The sequence below is a fragment of the Aquila chrysaetos genome, chromosome Z (assembly GCF_900496995.4).
Source record: "Aquila chrysaetos chrysaetos chromosome Z, bAquChr1.4, whole genome shotgun sequence".
Lineage (NCBI taxonomy): Eukaryota > Metazoa > Chordata > Aves > Accipitriformes > Accipitridae > Aquila > Aquila chrysaetos.
In genome coordinates this window covers 55,005,552-55,031,166 of record NC_044030.1, presented here as the reverse complement: position 1 = coordinate 55,031,166, position 25,615 = coordinate 55,005,552, and the positions used below count along the sequence as shown (strand labels likewise).

General features: G+C 36.8%; 1 protein-coding gene across 33 annotated transcripts in view; it reads right to left on the bottom strand.

The window, feature by feature from the left end:
- PTPRD (protein tyrosine phosphatase receptor type D) overlaps nucleotides 1-25,615 on the bottom strand; it is a 1,286,084-nt gene that overhangs the window by 157,910 nt on the left and 1,102,559 nt on the right. The window contains exon 1 of one of the 33 annotated variants that reach the window (XM_030003392.1): nucleotides 20,139-20,240. The exons of the other annotated variants lie outside the window; for them this stretch is intronic. The gene's annotated coding sequence lies outside the window, so the exon portion shown is untranslated. Of the gene's footprint in view, nucleotides 1-20,138; nucleotides 20,241-25,615 lie in introns of those variants that run through there. 33 annotated transcript variants of the gene reach the window in all.

Genomic DNA, 25,615 nt, shown 5'->3' with positions numbered 1-25,615 from the left:
AAGCATTTCACAAAGCAGACTTATCCATTATAGTGAAAAACAGGTACAGTTACATCTCTACAGCTCCATATAATTAGAGTATATTGTTCAAATTTCATAATGAATTCCTTTTTTTTACAGTATTTCGTTTTATCATATGAAAGACAGTGAAAGCATTCACAGTATTTGAGTCTAAAAAGCACCTGCTCCAAAACAGTTTTAATGATAAAACCACTACACATTAAAAAAAGATAATTCAAAATCAGTTTTGCATCATTCTGTAACACTGCATAACTGTAAAAATTATGAAAAAACAGTATTGCTCCATATTTCTTAAACCTAGGCAGTCTGTTCCAAATAATCACATGCAGAAAACGATTTCTTGATTGGCTGCCAATGGCTTTAAAACTTTTTCCTTTCATAATTTATCTAACTTAAAGCAAATGAGTAGTCTCATTCAGAAAGCTGACTGTAATGGAACTATTTATATACTTCAGTATGTTGCTGAACCAACTGTCTTATTTTCTAAATTCATTGCCATTTTATTTCATGGGCTATTTCATGTTATGCTTTATTCCTACTCCAAAAGCAAATCAGATAATTTACAAATTTCCCCACACACATGACAAATATTACATTCTCTTTCTTTATATGTGAAATCAACTTGTATGCATACCACTTATCTGCCTGAAGATTCATAAAGAGCTGTTTGGATTTTATCGTGAATGCCATAAAAATTTAGACATGCATCATCAAGAACACTTCAACTCACAATGGTATTTGGGCAAGCTATTATGCTAAGGAGATACAGCATTGCAGAGAAATAAATGATTATTTTCTAATATCATGGGAAGAACAAGGAAGCCATTTAACTGTTGTTCATATCACTAACCACCAAGCTTCCTAGGGCCTGAACAGGTAGCCATTTCATGCACACAACAGTGAAAATTAGTTACTAGAAAACCAAGATAAAAGAGGAAATGATAATTTTCAAGTTGATGTTTCGGCAGTGCAGGTAGACTAACATTCACGTGTGCAAACTGTGATTAAAAGTGCCACTGGATTTTTTCACCATTCATGGTTAATAACTCTCCTTTTTTAGATCACAATAATATGCTAAGACAAAGGGCACTAAGCTTTTAGCACTATACCAAAGTATCTGCTGAGTATTAGCTAAATGGTAAGATTAGCACTTACTACCACCACCACTTGCTTTAGCAGCTACATGTTAGTTGGACTACCTTTGTTGTTTAGAGGTTATAAGATTGAAAGTTCACAGCTGGTGGTTGTAAGGAAGTAGGCAAACAACTACATTCTCAGTCAGTATGAGATGTTAGTTTAATAATTATTACAATAAAACACATATGGTTTCTATTCTTCTCTTGATGTGCACATAATACTAATTAACTTTAATAGGAGTTACAGAAGTGCATCAAAAGAATAGATGCTATATAACCTAGAATTCATTTTTAACACATGAAAACACTACTGCACCTGTTTGTATGAAACCCTCACACAAAATGCTCTATAAATTGAATAGCACCTTTATTGATACTATTAACAGTGTTAAAAAAGAGACATTCCTTTGATATTGATTTTATTTTACTGTGCCCTTAGTTGTTTAAGTGATTTTTGTTGTTCCATCCGTGCATAAATTTATGTTCTTACAGTAAGGTTCTGTTTTACCTTTCCATCTTTTTCTCTACTGTAGTATAATGAGTTATCTTTATTTCTGTAAGACTATGGAGATGAATGCTTAGAAGGTATTTACTGAGTTTTATGCTTTGGTCCTGGTATTTTTACTCTGGAGATAAGTACCTTTTAGAACCTTTTTTCCTTTTTTTTTTTTCCTTCCCTTCCCAATTTTCTTTCAGCAGAGGAGTCTTTCAGTCAGTGTTTAGTCTTCTGTTCAAAACTGCCTCCCCAGAGAGTTGTAACTACTTGTCAATCTCCCAAAAGCAAAGACAAGAATTTAAAGCACTCCCTATGTTTTAGCTGCAAAGTTAACTCCTTGGTCCCCTCCTGTTGGTATACAAAAATTTCACTTGAACTTGCTGGTGCTCTCAATTTTGGTTATTTGCCGAGAGCTTTGGTGGCTGTAATGCTTTTTAGTTGCAGAGGGTGTCTTGCTGAGGGCTACTGAGCCAGTGAAGTACACCTCCCATTCAAGTGTATAGTGCTGGCGTATACTTTCTTTCTGTCAGTATGTTGTGGTGAAGGATTTGCTGTTAGTGTGTGCACCATCTGTGGTTAGCACCAGAGAAAAGTAAGACTTAGGAAAATTTCACTGATGGTTACAAAGTTCTGGTGAGGATGGATTGCTTTATGCCCAAGATGACAGCTGTCCCAGTTTCAGTATTGCTTTAATGTGTCAAAGTGCCTCCTTGAAGCACTGAATGCTAGAAAGCCACTAAACGAGATTTGGTGGCACCGCCACTATTCCTGAGTGTGACAATTTACTTTTCCATTTCCTAGCCTACAGTTTAGGAGGAAGCTCCCACCTCTTAAGCTGTATAAGAGATGTTTGGGTGGTAACTGCCTTGTAAGAAGTAGGTACAGGAAACAATTACAATGACTCACACGCTTTCTGCCTTTTCTAAGATGTTCTTCATGTGCAAAGGGACAGCTAAGTACACTCACTATTTGGTGTAAAAAAAAAAATGGGGTGTTCCAGCCTACTACAATATAAAGGATAAAAGACTGTGGGTAAAACTCCCAGAAGAATTATAAGCATGCAATTCTGAAAGAACTGATAAAAATGCAACATCTGCAATATGACTATGCATGTGAGATACTTGCGCTTAAACTCAAACCAGCCTAGTGATCACATCTGCATGCAAACTTCCAAATTGAAATGTTATGAAGACATATGTGGTACTTAAAACCTGAAAAACAAGACTCAGTTTGTTTCTGAGCAGTGAATGTAATAACAGCATAATCACTCCACAGATATTAACAGTCATTTCATATTTTCCAAATTGAGTCATACCACACTTCATTGTGGGGTTTTTTTCCACTTTAAAAAAAAAAAAAATTCTGGCTAGTAATAGAACATTAAGAGCAAGAGATGGTTTCTATTTCTTTTTATATACCAATGTAACTACTAAATGCCAGACAGTCACAATTCATTTCAGCGACTCTTAATGAACAACTTTGTAAATGATCAGATAGAGTCACAGAAATGAAAAATTTTCTTAAATCCTATTCCACCATTTCTAGAATTATTTCTTAATTTACTTCATGTTCACTCTAAATTAGCATCACATCATGGGGGAAATGCAAAATATGACAGAAAATATAGAAATGACATGTTTGGATACCTCCAGGCACAGATTGCTGCTTCTGAACTTGAAGCTCACAAATGACAAGAATAAAGAAATAGATACGTAATACTATAAAGTCCTATAGAGGACCAGTCATAGTAACCACTTTTAATCAGAATGTTAGCCATTCATTTTGGCTAATGGCTAATTAATTTTACTTTTTTCTATCATTTCCATGGAGGAGAAAGTTCTTCTAAAAACAGTATTAGAGATTTTAAAAAAACACAGAAAAGAAAAACCTTATCCTAGAAACACCTAACAACATTTCAGGCTGACTTCAGAGAGTCAGTATGTCAATTCTATGTTTTAATGAAGAAAAGCAGAAAGACTGATGACGATTATACAGTTTGTAGCAAACCTACATATTAGAAAGAACAGGCTTCTTTACGAGGCACACAGCCAGTACACTCAAACTTAAAAACAGACCAGCTTCATGTGGACGCTCGTGTGTTTCAAGTAAGGAGAAAGCCACTGGATGATGTTGGTTTTGGGGAACAATATTCAGATTACACAAAATAATTTGAGCTTCTCAACAGCATGGAAGATATGAGACAAGGATGTCTGCTTGTGCATTTCCTACTCATACTAAGCAGCATTTGCAAGGAGTTCTGTAGACTTCTGCAGAACTGTTTTAAAAAGTCCAACATCTATGAGCAAATACTCTTTCAATACGCAAATGACCAATTAAACCCTTAGGTAAGTTTAAAAACAGTGGGTACAATCCTGCAAAACAAAATCAGAATTCATAGCGAAAGATAGTTTGTGCACTACGAAATGCTCTCAAATCTAGCAAACAGCTCTGCGGTTCATTTTCACAGCCAGCTGGTCTATCACGAAAAATGAGTCCACATTCTCTGTGTAAATATTACTTCTACACATGAAATAAATGTGTTCTATCCAGGGTTTTCACTCAAATCACCACTCAGTACCTCTCAACAATATTCCCTTTCAAAACATCGATGGAATCAGGGCTGAAACATCTCAATTTGTCCCAGGATACAGAAACTGACCTATAAAGGCATTGCAATTGAAAAGTAAGAACCCTTGAATTTCTCAGTGCTCCCTGTGAGATATAAGAGTTCAAGTAGCTCATCTCCTCGAAAAGCCTCTACTGTTCTTACCAATTAACTCAATTTCACACCACACTAAGAATCTGGAAGTTACCTGTTCTCAGAGATTTTAGAAGGCATGTTCCAGTAACTCATGCTGCCAAATTTACTACAAACTTTGTGGTATAGAAATTGTAGAGGTAGCCCTACCTCCAGATGGTCACAGGTAACAGAATTTCACTTTGTTGATCCCAATAGCTTGTGGCTCAAAAGGACCATATCTGCCTTGTGGTCTGTCTACAGTAACCACTGTTTTACTTCCTGCTAGGGGGAGGAAAGACACTTCTAGTAGAGAAGGAGGTAGAGTCTCCAAGACTGACTTTGCAAATGCCTTAAAGAGCTCAAATTTTTTGGTTAAGTGTAATACATGACTATATTCTCCAGTAATATCTCATTCTTGCTTTCGAAGGTACTTAAGTAAAAAAATTCTGAACTGGCTTCTAAGGTTTTTAAAGGTAAGGTCTTCACTTTTTATACTGAAGATCACGTGATGGCAATTTGTGTCAGTATTTTTTTTTTTCTCTCTACACAAATGAGTATAATCAAACATCTTTGAACCAAACACCCCTACACAGCACAGTATGGTGTTTCTCCTCCCTCTGAAAACAAACAAAAAGAACCCAAACAATCCGAAGTTTTTATGAACTTACAAAAGAATGTAATGTTATTGAGCACTGTAAGTTTGAGCATAAGAAAGCAGGAAACCAGTGTACACAACAGAATAAAAAAACAGACCAGTGTTACTTTTTCTCTTCCCTTTACATATTATGACATGCACAGTAAAACTGAATGGGAAATATGCTACCAGTTTTACATTATCACATTATCACAATATTTCAAAGACACAGAAATTCATTACAACTTCTGTGCAATGTCTAGATCAGCACATTTAACCTCTTTGATCATATCTTTACTGGGAACTCCTATTCGTCTCTAATTATCGGTATTATTCTTCCTCTGTAGATTCTTTAGCAGGCTTTGTGAATTTAATCAGAATCACTGCATTCCCCTGTATGATCAAATTTAAGCACATTCTGATTTCATCCTTACTATGGTTCAAGCTGATATCACCAGTCACAATAGCTGATTCTGTTTTTTAAGCTTAAAAATGCTATGAAATCTAACTGCATGCCATATTTTACAATCAGCTCTTTTAAGAGATCACGAGACATACAAATTCATATCCTAAGTTTCACTGGCTATGCCGATGGCCAAAATACAGAGAGAAGGGATGCTACAAATGAAAGACCCCTATAAAATTAGAATGTCTTGTCAGTGACAATGAAAATAAATGTTTTGTTATTCACAGTCAAAACAGTTAAGAGCACTTCACCTCTCCTCAAGCTGACCATATACTTTGTTACATATTTGCATAAAAGGTTTTACAAATTGATTTTCATACATGAGATTTTAAATGACTTGTCTGTATTTTTTATTGAGTAGGTGAAAGAGATTTTTTGTCTGTAGCTTCTGAAAAGGAGATCATAAAATGGCAGCTGTTCTGAAAATATGCAGAAGGAATACAGCAGGGTTCCTGCATAACCATGGGTGACCTGAAAAAAATCTGTCAGGACTGATTTGTTTTTCTACTTTCCCTACAAGAAGCTACTTTAGAAAAAAACACAAAAAAATCACACACAAAAATCTTCACATGGTTTGTCATCGTCAAATATTCAGCTACAATAACGGTGAAAAAGTCAGATAAAAGTTTATGGCAGACTTTCTTAGCAAAAGAAAAGGCCTAATGGATTTTTCAGCTAAATGGAAATCATCAGGTCACAGACCATATTTGTCTTCTGTATTGCTCAGGGGATACTAAATCAAATCTCATTTTTACTGCAATATAGTGACAAGGTAAAGAAAGAGAGTTCAGGAAATAGCAACAAAACTTATGAAGCACCTGAATGAAGTAATTAATTGTGCAAGGTTAGGAGACTAATGTTAGAGCTCTCTTAGCAAATAATTAAAATAAATAGCAGTTCAGGAGGCAGAGGATGAGCACAAAAGGAGGACAGGTATGGGTATGGGATGAGAAAGTCTTTCAATCAGTCATAAGCAGCATCAGAAAGTAGCGTACGAGAGGAAACACAGACTTCTTACCAAGTCTAATTTAATTAGGAGAATAGTGTATGTTTAAAAAAAAAAGTAAAAGCAATAACAACAAAACCAGTATTTACTCAGTGGTACTGTATATAAGAAAGATTGAAATATGGGCAATAAATGATTAATACTTCACCAAACTCAAGAATCTTGGCTAAATTCATTAATTTATTTATTGTCTAGCCTTGTAGTTGATGATTTTAATTGATCTGCATAAACAGGACCTAAATTTTCCATTTTGATGTTTCAGGACATTCTGTGATTTTGAGCCAGAATATGCACGTTCCTAATATCCTGTAACTGACACCCACTTTCTCCCCCAAATCTTCTATTAAAAAACACTTCAAAAGTGTATTATGAATTTTTTTTATTAGTCTGGGGATTTACTTTCATTTAGGTATTATTTTTGAGTTCTGTTATTAGTACCTGTCATAGCACATTACAACATCAGCAACTCAGTGGTAGGGGCAAGTTTATTTCAACTCTGATGTCATATAACGCTTTCTGGGCTGTGAAACTGGACGCTTATATGCAGTGAATAGTTTATATCAGTAGATTAATAGCTGCATTTTTCTACTAGCTTATTGTAAAGGCTTTGTGGAAAGAACAGTGTCACCAAATAGACTTGTAGAGTGTCCAGCACAATGGTGCTTCAATTTTGATTGGAAACATAGAAAGCTATTGTAATACAAATACAATATTTGTTGATTGAAATATTAGATAAATATAGGACAACTGATGAGACCATATTATTCTCTACAGGGAGTTTGAATCCATTGTTCTTTTCTTTTTATAAAACCTGAGTGCTGTTTGTGACAATGGAACATTTTCATTCATTCCACAGTGGAGCAAATGCAAAATAATAACTTAATATATGATAAGAGTATGGCTAGTGAGAATAGCTCTATTTTGGTAAATAAATTACTTTGAGCTATCACATGTCCCGAAGTAAATGGACAGCTGCAACAGTTTTCAGTAAGCTATTAATGTGCAAAGATAAAAATGAAGTACTTTTGCATAGACAAAAGCTTGGCACAACGGCCAAAACAGCTGATTTGTTACATTCAAGACTTCATGGAGACTGCTAGGAAAACTGTTTAACTTTACCTTTCAAACAGAGAGATGAGAATCTGACACAATTTAAAAGGCTATTTCTGGGCTGTCAATCAGAGCAGGCCAAGAGACGAACACTGTATTTGCAAGTTATTGGGAACTTGCCAAATGTAGACACAGAAATTAGACTGCTACATTACTCTCTGAAATTTGGATTACAGAAATACAAGAAAAAAGAAAGAAAAGCAATTGGGAAAATAAGGACAACATTGATCAAACATCAGGTCATAACACAAAAATGGTTATCTGTGATTTTTTTTTCACCTATTTGCACTGATGAATGATTAAATAAACCACAATTATCTATTGAAGAATAGCCTTCAAAGCAAGAAAAAGAAAATCATCAACATTTGCCATCAATAATCTAACAGGGACCTCACGTCCTGTCATAGAAAAACTAACATAAACAATGTTGTTAGTGCTGTTCAGCCAAGAAGTATTGCTTTTCAGCAGGGTGAAATGCAGAATAATTTTTATTAAAAAGAAAATTATATTATATCACAATAATATCTTGTCTACTTGTTTTGAGAAGTGTCCTCGGAGATCAGAAGACTGAATTTCAATTAGATTACCCTTTTTTATGGTCTGTAAACATAATGAAATATAGCTGATTATTAGTGGGATAGAAGAGAAAATATTCTTCCATGTACAAATTTGAAGATGTCTGTGATGTTACATAACAAAAAGGACTGCAAAAGGAAAACACCAACTAGGTCAATAATCTGCTTAATTCAGGATTCTTCCCAATGATCCATTTTGAACTTGTTTTTTCTTGTCACATTCTCATTGTTCTTTGCCTGTGACCTCACATATGCTCTGTACTCCTTTATACTTCTCCATCCTGAAGCTTAGTGATACATATCCCCAGTGTTTTCTATTACGATTGTTATCAGATTTTTCAAATTAATGAACACTGAGTGTATAAGCATCTTTAACTAGCAACAAACTCAATTCTATTTTGGCTGACATGCTTTGTTGCAATTCCATGGCCCTTACGACAGGGGAATTGTAAAAGGAAAGGTTAGAAAAGGAATGTTCCTGCATTTTCATAGTCTAATAATTCTATTAAGCAATCTATTGACTCTTTTCCTTCTATTTCATCTGCTGTAGAGTAATTAAATACTGATATGTCTTTTTAGAATAACATTATGGAGGGGCCAGTTAACCAAGGACTAATTCTAAAATAGAAAGTACATACTATGATGGAAGGATGAACCACAAAATACATGTAAAACTGAACTCTCATTAATGTGAGTTTTGAAAAATAAAAATTATCCAGAAAGAATTAAAGCAAAAAATAATTTAATATTTTGAAGTCAGACTATTAAAACAATTCATCTGCTGTAAATAGAAATACATTTGTCTGTTATCACCAGCCTTTTGAATTCTTCAATAGTAAGTTCTTATGCAAATTTCACCCTTCCTCTTCCTTCCTTGAAAAACTAACACAGCATATGAACTTCACCACTTTGTTTCCTCTTTGTGTGTGTGGTATATCCTGGTTTTTGTCTTAGCTAATTAGATAAAAAGCCGTTTTCTCCCCAGAAATTAGCTTTCCAAAATTCATGTGTTTGGCATAAAATTCAGCAGACTTAAAATGGATAGTAATGAATTTGGGAAAACTTTGTACTTCTAATTCTATTAGTTACAAGCCTTTTTACATACAGTCCAGTCTGATCTACGAGCTTGCCTTTGCTATCAACAAGGCTAAACCCCATTTTTTCCATTTCTTTCCTCTCACCCTGTCCCTCCCTGCCTTTCCTTCCTTCCTTTCTACCTTGCTTCCTTCCTTCCCCTCTTCCTCCTTCCTTCTCTTCTGACTGTCTTCATAAAATATCATGGAACTGTTACATAAAATTTTAGGGAGCTACAAGTTTCAGAAAATCTTCGCTTATAGTTGGTGCAGTTATAGCTGAAGAACTGACAACACAGTAGATTTGAAGACTAGTAAGGCCCCAAGTAACACGGAATTTGGATTACTATTAAAATAGAAAATAATAATTGTTAATAATAACAAAAGCCTATCTATCATAATACTGTTTTTATTAGTAGTAATGATTCTTTGTTCAAAGACACATATCTAGCTGGTGATCTATTGAGTTATATAATGCAACTATATAGCTTTTCTGATGAGGAAGAAGACAGTACTTTCCTTGTTTTATCTTGAAGACAAAATGCACAGTACAGCTTTCTTTTTGTTGAAGTGGACTGCAACACCAGAACTGAATATCGCTCAGACACCTGTTATGTGACTTGAACTTACGACTGAATGATCTACTGAGAAATGTGGTAACACCTTAAGCCAACAAAGGCAGTACAGGACAGGTTTCAAAACCACAACTACTGCATTTCAAAAGGTTTCTCAATTTATCACAGGAAACATCACATCTAACACTGAAACCTCTAACTAGCAAATTCTCTGATAGGATTATTTAAAAAGGTTGTTTCTTTTGCTAATCATATGTTTCAAATGTAAATCTGAAGCTATACATATAGTCACTGTCTGCAAAGTGGGATTAATATTAATTTGGAGAATGGTCCTGTGATGGGTTGACCCTGGCTGGTTGCCAGGTGCCCACCAAAGCCGTTCTATCACTCCCCCTCCTCAACTGGACAGGGGAGAGAAAATATAACAAAGAGCTTGTGGGTCGAGATAAGGACAGGAGAGATCACTCACCAATTACCGTCACGGGCAAAACAGACTCAACTTGGGGAAAATTAACTCACTTTTTTACAAATTAACCAGAGTAGGGTAATGAGAAATAAAACCAAATCTCAGAACACCTTCCCTCCACCCCTCCCTTCTTCCTGGGCACAACTTTACTCCCGGATTCTCTACCAACCCGCCCCAGCGGCACAGGGGGACGGGGAATGGGGTTTACGGTCAGTTCATCACACGTTATTTTCTGCCGCTTCATCCTCCTCAGGGGCAGGACTCCTCACACTCTTCCCCTGCTCCAGCGTGGGGTCCCTCCCATGGGAGAAAGTTCTTCATTAACTTCTCCAACGTGGGTCCTTCCCACGGGCTGCAGTTCTTCACGAACTACTCCAGCATGGGTCCTTTCCACGGTGTGCAGTCCTTCAGGAGCACACTGCTCCAGCGTGGGTCCCCCCCGGTGTCACAAGTCCTGCCAGAAAACCTGCTCCGTGGGCTCCTCTCTCCACAGATCCGCAGGTCCTGACAGGAGCCTGCTCCAGCGCGGGGTTCCCACGGGGTCACAGCCTCCTTTGGGAACCCACCTGCTCCAGTGTGGGGTCCTCCACGGGCTACAGGTGGATATCTGCTCCACCGTGGACCTCCATGGACTGCAGGGGGACAGCCTGCCTCACCATGGTCTTCACCACGGGCTGCAGGGGAATCTCTGCTCTGGTGCCTGGAGCATCTCCTCCCCCTCCTTCTTCACTGATTTTGGTGTCCGCAGGGTTGTTTCTCTTACATGTTCTCACTCCTCTCTCTGGCTGCCGAACTCTGCCTGTCCCAACTTTTTCCTTCTTAAAAATGTTATCACAGAGACGTTACCACTATCACTGATTGGCTCGGCCTTGGCCAGCGGCGGGTCTGTCTTAGAGCCGGCTGATATTGGCTCTCTCTCGAACACAGGAGAAGCTTCCAGCAACTTCTTACAGAAGCCACCCCTGTAACAACCCCCCCCGCTACCAAAACCTTGCCACACAAAACCAATACAGGTCCCTACAGCCTTCCACAAAGTAACAGCATAATATATTGATTTATTTTCTGTTGCTCCCAGCCAATATCAAGGGACTCATGTGGAAAGCAGATACAAGGACAGAGCAACATTCCCACAAGTTTTCATTAACCACATACAAGTAGCATTTTTACTTGTATCCAAGTAAACTATGAATAGCCTAGAATCACATAGATCTTTATAAGATTTTAAATTTGCTAGCTAGCTTTTAATTTACTAGTAGCTGGTAGCTAGCAGAAATTAAGTAACTGTGCAAAATACATTTTGTAAATCTCTATGTGCTATGTCTGTTTTGCAGAAAATTCAGTGTTGATACAATGTAGTTTTATGATTCATCAGTAATTACATGGTGGGTTAGTAGCATGACTGACAATAAAATGCCAAAGCCCTAACTTTGCAAGAGCTATGTTCTCATCACTGGAAAAATCTTTCTGTTCATATATTTACGGTCCTACATGTACCCTTATGAAAGTAAATAATTACTATCACCTTCATTATTCAACAGTAGACAATCTGTTGCCCTTACTATGTCTGTCATCCATTTCACAAAATCCAAGCACTTCAGACAGATAAAAAATAACCAGTACTGATAACCGAACATATGCAAGACTGAAAAGGACTTGTATTGGAACTGTCAGTTGCAAATATCAGGCAGGATTGAATAAAATTTGTGTTGTATCTGAAACAAAAATACTTGCTTGGCAGAAGGCTTACACTGCTCAGCATCTTACTGCATTGCTCAATCCTTCCCTCTAAACTGAACCACAAACTTGTAAATCTGTTAAACTGCAACACCATGAGGTATGGCTGCCACAGATAGTTGCAGCCCTGTGGGTGATAGCCAACTGACAGCAGCCTGTGTCTGCTATTGCCCCATGGTGATGATTAACGCAAGGGAACCCAACCAAAGCCCCCTCAAAATGTCTTTAGCCACACACAGACAAAATCACATTAAATTATTCAGAAAACCTGGGGCTCTAGAAACTTCTATGAAATGAATTATGAAATAATTCTCTTGATTTTATGCATAGCATGGAGTGACTTTAGCTAAACAACATTCATTCTTTCAAGTCTTTCAGTTCTATGCCTGCAAAGCAGTAGCTGTTCTCTTTACTGGTGGTGTCTCAAGAACAGTAACAATTCTACAAGTTAATTCAGACTTTTTCCTAATAAACAGTTGGTGTCTACCATGGAATAAATTCCCCTGAATTTAATTGACCTGTTCCAGTAGTTTACTGCAGGTATATTTAATCACTCCCATGTAAGTATAATTGTATTTCATTTTTCTGGCCAGGACATACTCTTTATTAATGAAGGTATGTTTAGAATCAGATTGTGGTATTCTTATGTCATAGAAAAGTAACCTCATTTTGTCACATCTTTTGAGAATGTCACCTCTCTGGGTGCAGGTGAGGCAACAAAGGAATAAACCTGTAATCAGGAATGAATGGGCAGATTTGCCCAGAAGTTAAGAAAATTCTCTATTATTTGTAATTTACAAATGACAATGCAGTGAGGCAGCATATTAGCAATCTGGTTTGTGACACATTAATATCCCTTAATGGAATGGTGAGAACAGGCTGCTTTTTAAATCTTGCTTCCACTTCCAGCCTCACCACTGTCTTGTTCAAGAAACAAAGGACAAACTCTCACCATCTTTTTTTCTCAGTTTTTAAGGGAGCCAATACTCTTCACCTCAACACAGGATCTGAAAGGCTGACTAGTTACTGGAAAGGCTGTTTAGGTCATCAAAGATGCCTTCAGTATCAAAGTAATGCCATTAATGTAATTTCTGATTCTACACAGCAGTCGTCTCTCTACTGCCCAGTTACACTGCCCTGTCAGTGGGTTTTCAATGGTGACCTGGAGCAACCAGTAGATGAGATGGCAGTTTAGACCCTACATATATTTGATCACTGGTCTCTTCAGAGAGACAGCTAACAAGAATTAGAGTTGACATAGTGCTATCATGATTGCAGTCTCTGTTAAGTGGACACCTGACTGTTAGAAATTGGAACGTGATTGCAAAATCAAGTATACACAAACTGATGGCCTTTCAGTTCAATAGTTACAGCCTCCCACAAAACTGAGAGTAATTAGAAAAAGCAAACGGCTTTTGAAACTGAACTGTTCCCCACTGCCATTTGTTAACCGTGTTCTTCTATATCTTATGAGGAATTTGTTTCAATCTGAGGTCAATGAAGTTGGTATTTTGTTTATTTTAAGGCTGCATTAGAACTTTGGGATGGTACCTTAGTAACGTATTACCTGGCCTGCTATTTAACTTTAAAAATACCAGCAATCAGTGAAAGGTGATAAATTTACTAGAAAAGGTTCAATCAGTATGACTGGATTTTATTTGTATGGATTTTGAGCATTTGTAAGAGCATTGGAAGTGCCCTCGTTTGCAAGGAAGCAATAGAAATTTCACAACAGGAAAGACAACATGCTCTAAGGTATGTCCAAACATGTCTTATTTCCTCCCATTATTTTTTCCTTCCCTCAGGCAAAAAAGTTTGCATGTGATCAGAAACATAATCTTTACAGATTTCAGTACATCAAATGAAGGAAGAATTAGATGCATTAAATGTACGAGAGTAGTGTAGTATTTGTAGTCACAATTTCCTGGAAGCCTTTCCTTACTGCATTTATTTATAAACAGATCAGCTTTGCCTAATTAACATGAGATTCCCACAAAGCAACATAAAAAAGAGACTTTATTTGGCCATCAATATAATTCATAAAGAAAGGTATTAAATAATGAGGTGAAGAATGTTATTACTTGGTGAAGAAAGCAAGAGAATTCATTACATTAGTCCCTGTATTAATATCTCTTAGACTAGATGCATGCACACTAACTACTGAGTAAATGTATCTGTACTGCCTTCACGTCTGCAGACCAAGCTTTTGTGAGTGTCAGGGAACACTTAAGTTTTTGCATTCAGTTGTGTATGTAGCTAACTAGATGCAAAGATAAAGCACAGTTTAACATCTGCCTGCAAGTAGAGGCAGGCAAATCAGAACTTAGACTCCACACAAGAGGTACAAAGAATGTTCATGCATTGTGTACATTTACAGCAATACACAGATAAATGCTGGTCATCTCTAATAGTTTCTGTATTCACTTCTTCCTTACAAATCCACATTCATCGTTTTACTTTTCTTAAAATAAAGGTGATTCATGTGAACTGTGTGTTTCTACATCCCTGCTACATAGAGCAAATACTGAAAAACTTCCATTCTGTAACAGGTTAGAAAAAACATTTTGAATACTAGACCCTAAGGATTTAATGAGCTTAAAGTTTTCTATAAAGCAGGTGCAATGCTTTTTGCATTAGTTGGAAATAGAATAAAAACATTCATTTAAATTCATTAAAAAACTTAAGAGACAAGTTTCCAATTTTGGACACTTTTTACCTTTTTTATTTTTTTCTATTATGACCATAACCACATCCAAAATGTGACAAGCAGAATTCCAGATATTTTACAATACATGTCTGAAAAAAAGCTGACTATGATTAGAATGCCCTGTATAATTCAAATCCTTTTAGAATATGGATGCCAGGAAACAATTTTAAAAGTAGGTAAAGGCAGGGGGAAGTGGTTTTTTCTCTTCTTTCCAAACTGTCATTGACTAAAAAGTGGAAGATGAAACTATTTCTTTTAAAGTTTATTTTACATAACAGAGTTCTATGCATATTTCTTTTTCACATAAAATGCAGCACATCCATGACCAGTCATCACTCAGAGGCATACTCTCCTGATCCCCTTCACCACGAAGGTGCTAACTACAGTAGAAAGATTCAGCTGCACATGAAAAAACTGTGCATGAACCTGTGAAGGGTGCCTTTGTACCCTGTTGGTCTGTGCTCTTTCAGATGGTTGACTTGAATTCCCAGATCCAGATCTCTGGGGAGAAAAGGATTGACAGCACAAGTGGTGCATAGAAGTTGGTAGCGGGTTAGCAGCTAAACTATGCTCCAGAAGAGAAGGTGACTGAAGACATAAAAGAGCTGAAACAGTTACTGAGCAATCTAGGGAAGTATATTTTTCTCTCCCCTGACCTGTTCAGACAGATTCCATCAAATGTTCCATGACCCAGTACTGGCTTCAAAATTTGCCTCTAAGTATATGTAAGGGAGGTGGACACATACCCCTGTGGAAGCACAGTTTCTGCTGAAGTCTGTACAGATTCTGGCTGAAAGCAAATACATGATCAAGTCTCAGTTAAGAAGTGGAACAGCACCAGTCATTTAAGCCAGGAAATCCTAAACCCAGCTGATACTTTTCCTCAACAGCTTTAGATAATGAAGTCGGAAATAATTCAGGGAAATCCTATGACCTATATTATACAGGAGGCCAGACTAAACAGTCTTACCAGTCCCTTATGGCTTTAAAACCTATGGACTCAGGAGCACTGAGTCTCAGAATCTGCAACTGATTCACTGTACAATTCAGTGTACAACTGTACACGGCCTTTCCTTTTCTGTTTCTCCATCTGAAGATGTTTATTACTTTCTGATACTATTTTATAAAGATACCATAAAGAATAAGTAATCAATGACTGTATATTGTTCTAAACATGTAAAAGATTGTAAGTGCTTAGTAACAGTAGTGCATTATCAAAAGACACCTCAAAAAAGTAACTCGTATGGTAAGATTTCGTTCTCATTCACAGCTGCTTAATGAAAGTAACCAAGTAGAGTAGTATGGAATGGCTTAAAGAGAAAACATATGAGATGAAGACCACCTGCCAGATTTATCCCTGAATTTCCTGGGGCTTATCCATATAAGTAATACCAAAACATTTACATAAAAATTCCTATTTTATTAAAAATACGATCTCATGGACTTTCTATAAAAAAGGATTGTTAAGCATAATGCTCCTTTCAGCGTTATTCCAGTAATCCTGGAATACAGTACTTTTCAAAAACTGCTTTGCACGTGATAAATTAGTCTAACAAGAAAATAGTCCAAAGAAAAAAACACAATGTGTTTGTCTGTAGTAAATGGCATTATATTTAAATTATTAAATATCCCAGTGTTTGTTTGTTTTTAAATACAAATTGATCAAAAGAAATAGTCACTGACCTGGTCACTGAACTAGTACAACGTTATAAATATTAATTCCGGTTTCACCATAAATTTTAAGCATTCCATAGATGATAATGAATGAAGGCCCATATGTGAATACTTGTAAAGCAACTGAGGATGAAAAGAAACACACGTAATTTTTTCTACCAGAATAATGTGCCAGTAACCTACAGGAAATAAATGAAATCTAACCTTAAATTTTTCCACTTTTTTACCAACTGTAATTGTATCTTTTCCTGCAGTAGGAAATGTGGCAGTAAGGAAATCAATGGCACAGGCCTTCAACTAGTATACAACTCAGCACTGAAACAGGCACAGCTATGGTAATTTTTACCAGCTAGAGTTTCACCAACAGATGAGTGCAATTGCTGCGTTCCGTGTGTGTAAGCTCTCTAGACAGTGGAAGTACAGGAAAGATGGCCTCCAGCACAAGGAACATTTCAGAACTAGCAGTCCCATGACCAGCTGATCCACAGCTGAAGAGAAAGAAGCTTTTTCATATTCTGGAATCCTCACACGAGTCCTGCCTGTGTACCTCCATAAGGAGGAATAGAAAGCACCAAGTCAGAAACTGCAAAAACCACCATAAAAATCATGGGCCAAATTCTGTGAATTGAGGATGGCAATGTCAAAGGACTGTTCAGTTTATTCTGAACTTTCAGAGTTTTACATTCTGAACTTTCAGAGTTTTACATGGGAAAACTTCTTAGAAAACTGAACTGCCACTACTTGGACCTCTGGCAAAGAAAGGCTGTGATGGAACATCTCTCCTGGATTATCAATTCCAGGTTCTTTAGTAAGTAAACATACCATAAAGGTCTTATCACAAATCGTTCAAATTCCACATTCAAGCAGGTTAGGATTTTAGCCTTTGCTCCTAAAATACTATTTCAGAGTATCTTTCTACTTAAGGTCCTAAGTTTTCTTGTTCCTAGACAACAAGCCTGACAGATAGTGTACAACAATTGTTCCCCACCAACAATATTCTTTAAGTCAATATTCTCTCAGTGGAAATTCTCCTACAAATGTCACTACAGAGAACAGACTATGATTCCATAATAAAGTTTACTTCAGGAAAAAACAAAGGGAAAAAAAAATGGATTAAAACAGGGGAAGAAGGATATATTTGTCTACATGGACATTATCACACAGGCGCATACTGTGTTCAGGTAAGCTTATTAAAACTTCTACCATTACTACCAGTGTCACATATCCTAACAAGACATACAATTTTGTTGTACTGAAAGGCAGTGTTCTGCAAGTGCGTTGGACTTACAAACAAATAAAAAGTGCCTACAGCTAAAAGTATGGTTTAAATATTTCAGCACTAGAGCTAAATATAGATTAAAGGATCTAATCAGTATCAAATTCTTTTAACAAAAAAGCTTTCTTTCAACAGGAAAAAATGCAGCAGTAAAACACACAGGCCTTACTGCTGTAGTATGCTGCAGAATCTAAGGTATGACAATAAATATATTAAGGAGAGGTAGATTTTATTAATAATAGCAACAAATATCACTTTTATACCAATAATAAGCCTAAAGCAAAGCTCTTAAGTTTACTTCATAGCTGTTATTTTTCAAATCTCTTTTCATCATTTATACTTTTTTTTTTTTTTCCCCTTTTAACTCAGTGTTGTGATGGAATCAATACAAATCTGCTCTTAACATATCTGTCTCTGACCTGTGTTTGTTTTAAGCTGTATCATTCATAATGGTGATCGATGGGTAATGCTATTCCTCTTTCTCCACAAAAAGCACAGAGCATAAAAAGTGCATATATTTTATGCCCAAGGTCAGGAGAAAATTAATGGATAAGAGCTAGATAAAATGGAGTTCAAGCTGAATGGCCTGAGTGCTCTCTACAGGGTACAGCCAAGGCAGGCAGTACAAAGCCCATTATACTCAAACGCTCTTGAAGCATTTCAGAAGTGAAATTGTTTCCACAGGCTAATGCATAAAAGTACGAAGCTTTAACTTTTCTGTTTCACAGATAGCCTACAGATATTGGGCAAGTGTTCCTGTTCAGGATTTCATTTAGCATATTCCATTTATCAATCTTTACCTTAAGCCATAAACCCATTTGGTGTTTATGACTAAAGTTGTACAAGCTACGTTTATTTGTCATTAGTGAACTTTACTTCACAGACTTTCCTGTTCATTCTTTCACAAGTTCCCTGTCAAGGTAACAAGTGAAGAGCAGAGCCTTTAAAAAAAAACAACCATACACACAAAAGCATGAAATTTAAAAAACTGAAGAACAGAATGATTATGTAAATATGTAACTTCTCACTTACTATAACATATGGTTTAACAATTAAGAAATAGTAACATAAACATTTTTTCTTTCCACAAAGTAAAACTCAATTTCATTTCAACCAGAAAACCATAGGAATGGTAGAAGGAATGAGAAAAATAAAATTCTGTTAGAGTATTAGGCACTTAGCTTCCTAATACTCTCCTTCTTCACCCCAGTGAATCTTTCTAACGAAGCCCTCCCCTATGTCAAAAAACTTGCCTCAGTATGTGAAGAGCAAACTGCAGAGTATGCAATTCACTTGAATGAAGACTGTAGGAAGCTGCTGAGTACAGATGCATGACAGATGTTCTGCAAAACATAATTTAGTTGTTGAAGAAATAAAGTAGTTGTGTCGTATGAGTTTATTAGAAATACTGTCCTGGGGTTGTATCTGAATATGTTTCAGTGTTCATGCCCCTCTTACAATCTAAGGTTTAGACAAATCAAAAGCAAAAGCAGCTGAGCATAGATTACAGTGAAAATATCACTACTGACCACATCATCCTTTTTATCTCTTAATAATTTCCTGGCCAAAGAACAAGGTAAAAATCCAGCACTGACCACCAGATTACATAACAGATAAATTTGGAAAAAAGTTGAATTAAAACAGAGCACTATTTTCTCATAGCTTGTATCAGTAGTCCTGTTGCTGCTGGTACTCTGCTGAAAGCAACTTAGCTTCTGGTGCAAAGATAGGGATAGGAGGTTGTAAATTACATATGTAACTGTATAACTTGTTATTCACTTTCAAAAAAACACGTACTGTATTGCTGAAATAAAACTAGGGGAAAAAAAAAAACAAAACAAACGGACCAACATTGGAACACTAGGCTAAGGTAGTCTTCCCTATTTAAAAAAAAAAGGGGGGTGGGGAGAGAATATTCAAAACCTAAATTCTGAGATAAACAGGAAGCACAAACAAATTCAACCAAAGTACTCAAAGTGTCAAAATGATAACCAAAACAAAAAAACCCAAGCAAACAAACAGGCAGATTCTGTAAGTCTGGAGTGATCACAATGTGAAACATGCATGTCAAATCCTCAGTATTACAGCACTTCACCCAAATATTTGAGCAGGAAATTACTCCAAAACATTCACATGACTTCATAAATGCTTCACAATGCCTTCATCACTATTATATCTGACTGTCCGCCTCCAACAAGCAAATAACAGATTTATATACTTGTTGGTGGGCTGCTGAATATCCAAATGCCATTACTGTATCTAGGCAGAGATGGTTTTGTTCTGCTGAAATGCAGGCTTAAATTTACCAGATTCACACATATATTCATGAACACTTTATTTTTATGACAAAATGTAATTACATGCCAATTTTTTTATCAGTTTTTGGTCTGTATTTTGGCTACTTGCTAAGGCAAACTGCAGGACAAAAAGAAAAATACTAATGATTTACCTGAACCTTAGTCTTGGAATTCTGGATTATTTCTGAATTTCTTAAGAATAAGAAATCTGAAGGTTAAAACAGGTTGATACACTCATGTTTCTTTCTGATGTAAAATGGTCTCACAGTGCATCTAAGTAATCTGTGCTGCTGTTTTTTAAGTAAAACATTTCCAGAAGGCCTCTAAATAATGTAAACTAATTGGATTGGGATTAGCTTCTAGGCTATAATCAGCTGTGCCTTTTTTATGTTACAAGGCTATTATTTTTCTACATTTTACTTATGCCAAGCATGTAATGGTAATTGTTTATTACTGTGATTAAATCCCAATGAGGAAAAACAAAATATTGTATTAGTTGACTTTGGCATTTACGTTACTCAAAATAATTTTAATCATTGTAATTCTTTCATCTCTAAAGATGAAATTTTTCTAATAAATACTGTAATAACAGTGTTGAGGTGTTCTTCACAATGTTGTAGTATCATGCTGCATTCTTCATTGCATAATGATGACGTTCTTAAACAAAAACAAGAGCCTTCAGGCAACATGTTAGGACATGAACAAGAAGCTTTCTCCAAATCCTATGGATTTTGCTCACTGAGAGTGAACTCCAGTAAAGCTATTCTGGGTTCAGTTTTTCATGTGTCATACCACTTTCACCAGAGAGGTATGCAACTTCTGTGGCCAGGCTATAATACAGTCCTAAGGCAACCATTTCTAGGATATATAAAGAAACTGAAGACCTCATACAAGAAATTAGAAATAATATGAACTCCACTCTTTGGTGCAGGCAAGAAAGGCAGGCAGCTCTGGAGGACTCTTGACTACAATCTTCAGTGCTGCTCTTTCTGCAATAAACTCGTGATGAAATGTGTTCAAAATGCCTTCTGAAAACTATAATTTAGGATGACAGAATTTAAATGCACCCAAAGCAAGTCAATACATCCTAATTTCACAAGAGAATGTCATTAACAAGAACTGAATAATTCTTGACACTTTTTTTTTTTTAATTTTTTAGATAATGAGCATTATATTCTATTATCTTGCTGTTGGTTTATTTCCCAATAAGAAAATATATCGGCACGGAACTTTGTAATTACATTATTACTATAAGCTTTCATGGCAACATTTTCATTAGGTTCTCCTCTCTTCCTTTTTCTCTTTTACCAAAACCAGTTATCCTTTCCACTCCAGGCTTTGATTGACTGCGCTCCCAACAGCTGTTAAAGCCAATTAATTCCACAGATCTTCCTGCACCAATTTAACTTCAGCAGTTCTCTGCTGTAGTAGATGTAACTGAAGGAGGCAAGCTAGAAGTGGAAATATTGTGTATACAGTATTTCAGATGCAAGAAGTGTCTTATTCAAATAAATACATTTGTACACATTTTAGCAATCTGTCCAATCATGACTTAAGTGTCTTGTCTGAACTGACCAATCATGAATAAAGTAACACTAAGAGGTCAAATGAGCTCACAATATTTCTAAGCTCTTTTCTATTATTCATGAACCAACTTAACTACTTTTGCTTCAAGTAGCAAACAACACAGAAAGATCTCTGACCTTGACTAAAACAAGATTACATTTCAGTACTGTATGTTTGTATTAGGCACTTTTCACGTGTGCTAGAGAGAAGACATATTTCCTCTGGAGCTACAGTACACTGATGACCTATGGTTTGTTCATCAAAAAGCTATTATAATTGACTCTTAATATATCAAACTGTTTCATGCAGGCAGATCCAGTTATACACAGATTGATTTCTACTTTCAAAACCCATACACTCTGATTTTTAAATACCCAAGATTATCTTTTTCCCCATGTAGAGAAGACAGAGTGATAGAGAAATAACAACACAAAAGTAGAAACATTCTGACTAGTATCACTTTCTTCTAGAGACATTACAGGAGGTGTCTGTAGTGGGTGTGAAACAAATTGAAGGAAATAACTGTGTTGGTATGGCAAACAGAGCAACTGCCTAGTTACTGAGGAGTTGCCTGTGTCAGCCACACTGCTAGAGGTTAACTCTGCATAATAAACAGCAGGGATAATAAACATTATCAACCCCCTTCTCCTACACAACCATCTTTCTTCTCTGTACTACAAGGTCAGAATAAGATGAAGACCCTGACTACTTACCACCTTTTAGCCCTTCCTGAGAGATTTTATTTCTGTAGATTTGTTTTTACTATTGCATCTAACCTGAGCTGTTTAACCCCAGTCTTGTCCGCAGAGGGAGGAGCTACAAATGATTGACCGTTAATCCTGAAACTGGTTTGCTAAAGTAAATGGGAATAAGCAGTCAACTATGGCTGTACCACAGAAAAACAAGCCACGACTTCATGCAGCTTTAGAGAAATATGAAATAATTGCAATTGTATAAGTCCTATCAATAAAGTATCAATTAAAAAAAGCCCAACTCTACTTGTCATTCTTGTCTAACACTGAAGTGAGTACAGTAATACTGGCCTAAACTATTCCCCAATTGACATCCCATAAATTTATTTCTGAGCTCCATTTCCTAAAATAAATCTGTTTTCTTGATGTAGGAAACCATAATAAAATACAGCAAAACAATAAAGACAAACCGTGTGTATTGGGTCTGGCCGAGATGGAGTTAATAGTCCCCATAGCAGCCCTCATAGAACTGTGCTCTGCATTAGTAGCTAGAGAGGTGTTGATAACACACCAGTGTTTTGGCTACTGCTGAGCAGCGCTGGCACAGCATCAAGGCTGTCTCCCCAACATTTTTGCCCCCTCCCTCAATGGCAGGCTGGGGCAGGGCAAGATCTTGGGAGGGGACATAACCAGGACAGCTGACCTAAACTAACCAAACAGATATTCCATACCATGTGACGTCAGCCCAGATATAAAAGCTAAGTAAAGGGAGGCGGAAAGGAAGGCATTTTTTGTCTTCCGGAGCAACCACCACGCGTACTGAAGCCCTGCTTCCCAGGAAGTGGCCAGACATCGCCTGCTGATGGGAAGTAGAGAATAATATCATTTGTTTTTCTTTGCTTTCGCGCGCGACCTTTGCTTTCATTTTATTAAACTGTCCTTATCTTGACCCACGAGCCTTTTGTTATATTTTCTCCCCCCTGTCCAGCTAAGAAGGGGGAGTGATAGAGCAGCTTTGGTGGGCACCTGGCACCCAGCCAGGGTCAACCCACCACACCGTGAAACCTAACATACATTAAATCACTGAAGGAGAAGGTGCGCAGATATTCAATCAGTTAAAAGAGACATTATTTCTGTAATGAAGTGTACAACCACTGATGTCTAAGAGCAATATAAGAAATCTAATTCTCATTGTGCTAACACTTCAAGGAGACCAGCCTCCCCTTTTACAGGTGTGAAAGCTTTCAGAATTCTGTGAATACATGTAAAATCTAATTTACATTTAAACGCAGGCCCAAGCTTTGGGAATTCTCTGAATCCATGTAAAATTCAATTTTCACTTAAGAAAAATTGTTTTCTAGCTTTTGAAGATACAAAGAAAAATTCACAGATGTGACCTCAATGTAATATATTTCTTATAAAGTAACAAAAACATAAAAAATGTTTGATTTTAAAATTCATTATTTTCAAGAAAAGCTCAACTTCTTTGGAGACTCTTTGATTGAATCAGACTGTCAATATTGACTCTGTTGTAGGGAAAATCAAGGCGTAAAAAGTTTTGAAGCCCAAAGAACCTGACATGTTAATTAAAAACACAAGTGCCATAAACAGATAGATAGACAGACACACACAGACTGAAAGAGGTCTGAAGTGGACACAAAGTTGCCTCACTGTGGGAACTTTAATACTATGCTGAAAAAAGCGGATGAATTTCAGGAAAGTCAGCAAGGCTAGTCCCAGTCATTTAATCCTCTAATTTACTCTCTGGTAACATATTGTCTTTCATTTATCTGGAGAGTTGCATGAGCCATTTTTAAGCATCTACTGCTGAATATCAACTGCTAATAAAGAGTGTCTTTATTCAATTATGAGTAACTGAGAAAATCTCCTGAAGTGGTTCTGCTTCTCTGTATGTTTTTAACATTTCTTATTAATATATTTGATGAAAAAAATCATATAAATCTGAAAAAACAGCTTGGGAAGACGGCACAGACAAGACTTGTCCAAGACAGATGGTAGAGTAAGTAAGGCAGCAGACAAATCTTTGTCCTATGCTATAGCAGTTCAGTGCTTATAGCAATTTATTCAGAGCACTTTGTTAATAGCTTTCATATACACTACAGCAAGGTATATACAGTACCAAAATCTGCCTATAGTTAAAAGTCTGTAAAAATTGTACTACTTTTGAAAAAGTGAGTCCGAAATTACAGCCTGCTAAACAAGAATCCTTTCCCTGCTTGGATTATGCTATTTATTTCCTTCTTACACAGCAACTACAATAAAAATAACCACACATTTGGATATGGCTTCTGGTCTCAGTATTCATTTTAACTGGTGTACTTCTGTTAACTTGAAGAACTTACTCCTGATTTACCATCCGAACTCGGACACAAATGAGGCTTACACTATCAAGGATAATTCATGAGACATGCACTGACTCGTGTAACTCATTCCCTGTTGTGGTAGGTTGGCCTTGGCAAACACTGAACTCCCACCCAGCCGCTCACTCCCTCACGCCCCTTCCTCAGCACTGGGGACACAGGGAGAAAACAGGTTGAAAGACCTGGGTCAAGGTAAAGGCACGGAGATTGCTTATCAATTACTTCAGTGGACAAAACAGACTCAGGAAAAAATATTGTAATTTATTGCTAATTAAAACAGATCTGTATAGTGAGAAACAAACACAAAAATTAAAACACCACCTTTCCTCCATGTGCACAGGCTGCAGTGTGGATGTCTGGTCTGCCATGGAGCACCTCCTTCCCTCCTCCTCCTCGACCCTTGCTGTTCCCTGTGTTTTTCCCACTCTGTTTTTGTTCCCTCCTCCTCTGCCTCTCTGGTATTTTTGTCCTTTCACAAGAGGCGCCACCAGCTTCACTGACGGGCTCAGCTGTGTCCTGTGGCAGGTCTGTTGCAGAGCCGACTGGAACCGGCTGGAATCAGCTGTGTCTGGCACTGGTCCCTTCTTGCAGAAGCCAGGCCTGCAGCAGCCCCACTGCCAAAACCTCACCAGCTACACCCAAAACACGTCTATATTTATATTGCAATTTAACTTCCAATTTAACAAGACTAACCTGAATTATGGGATCTAAAATGTAGCAAATTTTGTCACAGAAGTGAAAAATGGTGAAACAGGGTTTTATTTTATCGGCATTTGTGCCATAGCTTGTGACATGGTTTTCAGTTTGTTGTAGGTGGTCATGAGAAATCTCAGCATTTGGGCCATCTTTCAAATAATATTAATTTAGAAGCACATGGCTGCCAGTCACACCCTGATACTGTAGATTTTCATGAAGTTTAAACAAGAGCTATATTTTGCAGCTTTGTAATTTGAACTATGTGAAATAAATATTCTGGTATGCAAGCTATCA